Below are 7806 nucleotides of genomic sequence, written 5' to 3'. Positions count from 1 at the left end.
GCCTATTCCTAGAGCAAGCTCCTTATCAATTGCACCTGGTCCAAACACCCTGGCATCCCGGAGGGATACAGCTCCTAAGGCAAACTGCAGCTCAGGCTCACCTCTACTAGTAAAGTATCTGAGTGCTGCTAGTGTAGACAGGAAGCAGGGTAAGCTTCCTCCCCCAGCACGTCCCACCAACATCCCTACCCCCCCTCCCCAGCTACACATGCAGGAGAAATCCCTCTTCGTCCAAGAGATGGAGATCAGTCTCCATGGCCCACTCAGTGCTTGGCCTCTCAGCCAAGTGGGGAGGCCAATTAGTGGTGTCTGGGGTGGTGGTCTGTATGACTAGGGGGTCTCACGCTTAACTACTTCTGTGGGCAGAGCTTATGGCACACACCAGGGGCTCTTTGACTCCTCTATTTCACTTCACATGCTCCTTGGGCCACCTTCCATCCCCCTCTGTTTCAGGGACTCCCTTCCTCCAGTCTCCCCCTTGCCAGGGGTTTTGTGTGCCGCCCCCCCCCCCCCCATTATACTTTGTCATTCAGGATGTCAACATGTTGCACTCTATTGGGAGAATGAGCAAAGATACTGTTATGCTGGAAGGCGCTAATGGGTGCCATCAACCAGTTTGATCTACAGACAGTTACAGAGTGCTTGAAGGAGTGGTTCTGTTAAACTGATAGCAGGAACTCCTTGTGTCCCCCATTTTCCTCCTGTCAGTTTTCCATGCCCCCCGCAAATCAGTAGGGTTCTGACCACTGATGCCTGCAACACTCCCTGAAATTTTGGACTTGATTGGATGTGGAATTCAAAGTTCTCACACTAGACAGACAGCTGAAGAAATGACATCCGGTTGAGTGTACCGCCTTCTCCAACTCGGTCAGATATCCAATCCCAGAATTATTTTAGTTTTTTATGCAGGGTTCACGCAACCAGAAACTATGTCCTTGTCTTGAGAGCTGTTACTAGTTACGCCCATGACCTGAAGAAGAGTTGTGTAAGCTCAAAAGCTTGTCTCTCCCACCCACAGAAATTGGTCCAATACAAGCTATTACTTCACCCACCTTATCACTGTAATATCCTGGGACCAACACGGCTACATCACCGCTTCATACATGATACTCACAGCTGTCTTGGTGGGTCATGACCCACCTGCTGAGACCTCCACAGTTAAGATAGGCGCTTGAATAGGCACAGGAAATGAACCAGGAAGCCAGTACAGGGTTCTGAACATCACCAGTGTGCTGACCTCTTGGCAGGCGTCTCTGCTCAGCAAGTGGTCCAAGGTCACTGCACCTCTTTCTAATTCCTTTGAACTGCACCTTTAATGATGGTTGTGACGCTGTTCGGTACCCTCTAGACCCACACGGCCCTATTAACTCCCAGTGATTGTTTTACAATGCCGGTGATGCACCATGAACTCAGAAAGAGTCCTGAAAATGCGAGAGCAATTGAGGAAAGTTGTGTAAAAGCTGCCACTGATCATCTATGTAGCAATTTGCCATTCTCATGTGTGCCACAAGGTGGTGCAAGGGAAATGGTTTCAGTCCCTCTTTTCCTTGGCCTCTGGAAGTTTCACGTGTCTAACTTTTTTTCACTCTAGGAAGCGATGACCTCAGGGATTGGTGGCAGGGGGTGCTGAGCAGCATGGAGGGGCTGCCTAGCCATATAAAGGCCCAGAGATCCACAACGCTGTATCCAAATTTTCTTTTGCACCCTTGGGCTTCTCCCAGTTCAAAGGTCACATCCCTTGCTTAGAATATCAGGGTTGGAAGGGACCTCAGGAGATCATCTAGTCCAACCCCCTGCTCAAAGCAGGACCAATCCCCAATTAAATCATCCAACAGACTTTTGCCCCATATTCAAGGATTGAACTCACAACCCTGGTGTGACGTTGTGCAGTCTACATGGTTTTATAAAAATATAATAATAAGTCAATATAATGTAACTGGGATAGATTTAGAGAAAATACGGTAATAAGTGATATAATGTAACTGGGATATGCTTCATGCAAAAGGTCTCTTGTAAGGTATCATTACAAAGTGCATAATCTACTGAGTATGATCATCTAATTTGTATAAATGTACCACTCTTGTATCTAAAACTAGAAATATAAAATGTAACTCTGAGGGCCTATTGTAATTATGTAAAGTGTGGGCCATTAATGATGGTTTGGAATCTTGATGACTCCCATTGTCTGCAGATGGCTGTTTACCTGTGAGTCTCCCTGTATATGTGTGTGCTGGCAAGTGAGTAATGAAGTCTTGCAGTGACATGTGATCATGTCACCTGAACTGGAATCCATCTTTAACCTGGTGCTTTTCCAGTGAGGGGGGGGTGGAAACCCAGAGAGACAAAGGGTTCCCGCCTTATGCAAAAGATATATAAAGGGGTGGAACAGAAGAGGGAAGGAGAGGAGCCATCATGGAGAAACCCCTAGCTAACACCTAAGCTGGAACAAGGGCTGTACCAGGGGAAAGAATTGTGCCCAGGCCTGGAAGGTGTCCAGTCTGAGAAAAACTTACTGAAGCATCTCTGAGGGTGAGATTATCTGTATTTAGTTTGATTAGGCATAGATTTGCGCATTTTATTTTATTTTGCTTGTGACTTACTTTGTTCTGTCTGTTACTACTTGGAACCACTTAAATCCTACTGTCTGTATTTAATAAAATCACTTTTTATTTAGTAATTTACTCAGAGTATGTATTAATACCTGGGGGAGCAAACAGCTGTGCATATCTCTCTATCAGTGTTATAGAGGGCGAACAATTTATGAGTTTGCCCTGCATAAGCTTTATGCAGGGTAAAACGGATTTATCTGGGTTTAGACCCCATTGGGAGTTGGGCATCTGAGTGCTAAAGACAAGCACACTCCTGTGAGCTGTTTTTGGGTAAACTTGCAGTTTTGGGACAAGTGATTCAGACCCTTGGTCTGTGTTGGAGTCAGACGAGAGGGTCTGACCTAGCAAGACGGGGTGCTGGAGTCCTGAGCTGGCAGGGAAAACAGAAGCAGGGGTAGTCTTGGCACATCGGGTGGCAGCTCCCAAGGGGGTTTCTGTGATCCAACCCGTCACACCTGGGTTTAGCTGCCTCAGGCTGGCTTCATCTGGCCCACAGGAGGCAAGGACGTTCCCACCCTATATAAACATCTATAAACACAGCATAAATCACTCACTCACTCACCACAGTAAGAGTGAAATGACAGCAGGTCTGGGTATGGAGGAAGTGAACGTAGGTCTAGACTGGCGCAGGGCTGGCGTATAAAAGCAAGAGCCTGCTTTTCCATTCGCCTACATGTGGGTAACTTCATTGGAGTCATTCTCACCTCGCTGGTGTGGGTAAGATCAAAATCAGGCCTTAACGGTTTCTGAGCTGACCTATTTCTCTGTCGCCAGAAAAGTGAGGATGTGGGAAGGGGCAGCAGAGCTAGGGGGAACTTTCCCTTTCTTAGAAGCACAGCGGGTCCGGGTGAGAAAGGAAAGCTGAGTTGCAAACCAAACAACTAGGGTGCCAATCGGAAAGAAACCCCTAGATTCACATCTGAAGAAGTGGGGGGGTTTTATTCACAAAAGCTTATGCCCAAATAAATCTATTAGTTTTCAAGGCGCCACCAGACTCCTCGTTTTTCTAGATTCACATCTTAACTCTCCTCAGTGGCTTGCTGGCTACCTTAGAGCTGGGATTAGGATTTTAAAGGTGTATTGTTTTTTAGAACACATCGCCTCACCCATGCTAACACACACACTCTAAAACTCCGCTGTAGACAAGGCGACGGAGACATGACCAGTTTAGCCCATGTTAAAATACGTGAAATGAGCGAGGAGTTCATTGAAATCTCTGGCAGCGCTCGCTGTAGTAAAGTTAATGACGTGTGTTTGTGGGATCAGGCCTTAGTGTGTAGCAAGTAGTGATTTGTCTGTAGCATCTTTGCCTTTAGAATGAACTATAGTGCAGACACTGAGCCCCATTCTGACTTACATTAAGTGGCGCTTACTCCGATAAATTTCAGTGGCACTGTTTGACTTACTGAGTAAATGAATTGGGTCCACTATTGTCAGCTCACCACTGAGAGACTTCAGAAGACTCATTCTGGTGATGTTTATTTACCTGATAGTTCATAGACTGTAAACTGTTTGGGGGAGGGACTTTATCCTCTTTTGCACAATGCTTAGCACCATGTTAGGCCTCTCCGTGCTACTGTCACATAAGGCCCAGATCCTGCTATTATGCATGTGCTTAACCTCGCTATTGTAAGTAGTCCAGTACCCTCAGTAATAAAGATACATGTGGTCATAAGTGCTTGCAGGATCATGGATGAAATGTTTAGGAATGTACAGTGTCTAGGTGGCAAGGTGATGGGCTAGGGGATTAGGTGTCTGGTTTTTAACAGGTGTCCTGGCAGCTCTGGTCAGCACCACCGACCAGGCCATTAAAAGTCTGGTTGGTGGTGCTGCAGGTTTAAGACAGGCTAGCCTCTACCTGTCCTGGCACCATGCTGTTCCTCGGAAGTGGCCAGCTCCTGGGCTGGAGGGGACCACGGGGCTCCCTATGCTGCCCTCGCCCCAAGCACCAGCTCCGCACTCCCATTGATTGGGAACAGTGCCTGCGGCCAAGAGCAGCGCACAGAGGCTCCCCCGGCCCAAGAGCTGGACCCGCTGGCCACTTCCGCGTAACAGCACAGTGCCGGGACAGGCAGGAAGCCTGCCTTAGCTCCGCTGCACCACTGACCGGGAGCCACCCGAGGTTAGCCTGAGCTTATCTCCAGCCCCACCCCAGAGGCCGTACCCCCTCCTGAACCCCTGCCACAACCCACAGCCCTCTCCCACACTGACTCCCTTGGCCCCATCCTAGAGCCCCCCCCTCATCCCCAGCCCCACTCCAGAGCCCACATCCCCACCTGGAGCCTTCACCCCCTCCCACACAACCCCCTACCCCAGCCCAGTGAAAGTGAGTGGGGGAGGGAGGGGGGGGGAGAGAGAGAAAAGAGAGCCAGCCACCAAGGTAGGAGGAATGTAGTGAACAGTAGCGGGGGCCTTGGGGGAGGGGTGGGGCTAGGGTGTTCTGTTTTATGCGATTGGAAATTGGCAACCCTATGATGGGCGCAGGGCAGACCTTTAAATATATAACAACCTAGACAAATATGCATTTTCCGGGGGAGGATATGCTTGGAACCACCTTTGAACACTGCAGTATATTAATTATTTTTATCATTTCATATATATTTTAATAGATTGAGACAAGATCACAAACATACAATAAAACTGCACTACAGACAAATTGTAGAAAAAAGTTTTCAAAAACCATTTCCATAGCAAACCCCATTAAAATACACAGCGAGATCACATGCAATAAGAAGTGTAACAAGGGAGAAATTTCATTTTAAGGTACAGTAACTCCTCACTTAATGTTGTAGTTATGGTCCTGAAAAATGCAACTTTAAGCAAATCCAATTTCCCCATAAGAATTAATGTAAATGAGGGGGTTAGGTTCCAGGGAAATTTTTTCACCATATACACAGTATAAGTTTTAAACAAACAATTTAATATTGGTACACAGTGATGATGATTGTGAAGCTTGGTTGAGGTGGAGGAGTCAGAGGGTGGGATATTTCCCTTACTGCTAAATGATGAACTAGCAATTGGCTGAGCCCTCAAGGGTTAACTCTCTCACTCTGCAAGGCAGCAGGAATGGCGGGAGATATGCACATTTCCCTTAATTACACTGCCTTGTTAATTAGATCGGCTTGCTGAGACACAGCTGCAGCAAGCTCCCTCCATCCTGAGCCCTGCTCTATGGAAGATGGGGGTAAGCAGGGTGCAGGTGCAGGGGGGAGGGGGACACCCTGACATTAGTCCCCCCTTTCCTTCCCTCCCCAGCACAGCAAGAAGGAGTCTCGGGGAGCAGCTCTAAGGCAGAGGGCAGGAGCAGCACATGGCAGTGGTGGGGAAGGGACACAGCTGACTGCAGGCAGCTGCTTCACAGGAAACTTGGGGAGCAGGGAGCTGATGGGGGAGCTGATAGGGGGCTGCCGGTCCACCCTGGTTCCAAGCCCCCACCAGCGAGCTGCAACGGGCTGCTCTTCCTGCAAGCAGTAGACAAAGCAGGCATCTGCCAAACAACCTTAGAAGGAAGCATTGCGCAACTTTAAATGAGCATGTTCCCTAATTGATCAGCAACGAAACAACGTTAACCGGGACAACTTTAAGTGAGGAGTTACTGTATTAAACAAGGGCAGTGTTTGAAGTAACAACCATCATACTGTTTTCAATAGCAGATGAACAATAACATGTTTTAATATTTGACACCTCCCATCCCACCAGCCTGATGCTCCCAGAGCCCCTGCTTCCCATCTTACCCTCCTGTGGTTGATCCCACTGCCCCGACCCAGCCAGCCCCTGGCCTCAAGAGGAGCTGCTGCTGTAGGTTAGGCAGCTAGTGGTGGTTGAGGCCTGGCACACAGCACCCAGGGCAGGGCCTAGGTTTCAGCTGGGCCGCACCACACAATCTCCCAGCCATGTTCAAGACCTGAACTTCAGGCTTTAAAAAGCAAGAAGGCAACAGCTCTTTGGAGCCCCATCTCCAGCCCTTATGCTTTCTCAATCTGATTCAAAGGATACCTTGCAGCCCTGTCTGAAAGGACTGAATGCAGGTCAGCTGCCACTGATGTTTCCATTTTAGAGCAGCGATTCCCCAGCTCTGCCTAAGGGAGAGATGCTTTGACCCCAGGGTTGTCAAAAATGGAACAGATTGCAACTGCCCTCATCTTTTGTCTGGAGGTATCCATGCTAGCGTGAAGTGTTCTGCACAGATGAAGGTAGAGTACTATATGTGGGGACCTGCAATTTTCACAAGCTGCTGCTCAGAGCTGAGGGGCAACGTGGTCTAGTAGTGGCATTGGGCACAGGACTAGGAGGCAGGAGATGGCCATTCATTAATGCATGTGCATTAGTTGTCCTCCTATCAAATAAGGCTAGTAATATACCTGCCCAGCTGTGTAAAGTATTTTGAAATCCACAAATGGAAAGCACTACATAAATGCCAAGATGAGGGTGGCCACAAACCACTTTGTAGAACTCAAAGGTCAGCAGCTAAACTACCCCAGCGTTGGAGCAAGAGAAAAGGACAAGGGTCTGTTGGTAGGATCTTCAGGAGGTAGTCGCATTTTGCGCTGGATAAACCCATAACGGGTAACTGCATTATACGCAGTGAGGGGCCAGCCTCTAGTTTGACCAGGAAGGGACCATTTTTGCTATTTCTTGGCTGATGATTGGGAGGCCTTTTCAGGACATTCAGTCACCAGTTTGATGACATTCGTTGTGCTTACACATGTAGCAGGGAAGACCACAAGCAGGTTGTCGTCTCCTCCCCCAGGAAGAGGTTAGCCAGTATGAAATGGGCTTTGACCAGGTGGTTTTTTTATTTCCCTGGTACTTACGCAGCTAGTGCATTGGGTTTTAAATTACAAAATAAAACAGTTCTGGCAAAAACCTCTGCCACAAGGCCTACATAAAACTGATGGTGGTTAGGCTGCTGGTGGGTGGAGTCCACTGCCCATCATGTGGATGAATGTCTTCCCCCCCGCCCCTTGTGCTCTCTGCTCTGTCTATACCCATCTGTTCTTTCTTGTCTTAAACTTAGAGGGGGAGGAGGGAGGGCTGTCATTTTGTTCTGTGTTTGTACAGCACTTAACACAGTGGGGTCCTGGGCCATGACTGCGGCTCCAAGGTGTTAAAATAAATAATCAGTTTAGCCTTAAATATTTTCACTGGGGAATGTACCTGTAACAGATAGAGCACTCACCACCACATGTAGCAGCTC

Source organism: Terrapene carolina, unplaced genomic scaffold (assembly GCF_002925995.2).
Source record: "Terrapene carolina triunguis isolate 2854851 unplaced genomic scaffold, T_m_triunguis-2.0 Scaffold374, whole genome shotgun sequence".
Taxonomy (NCBI): Eukaryota; Metazoa; Chordata; order Testudines; family Emydidae; genus Terrapene; species Terrapene triunguis.
This window is presented reverse-complemented; position numbering follows the sequence as displayed.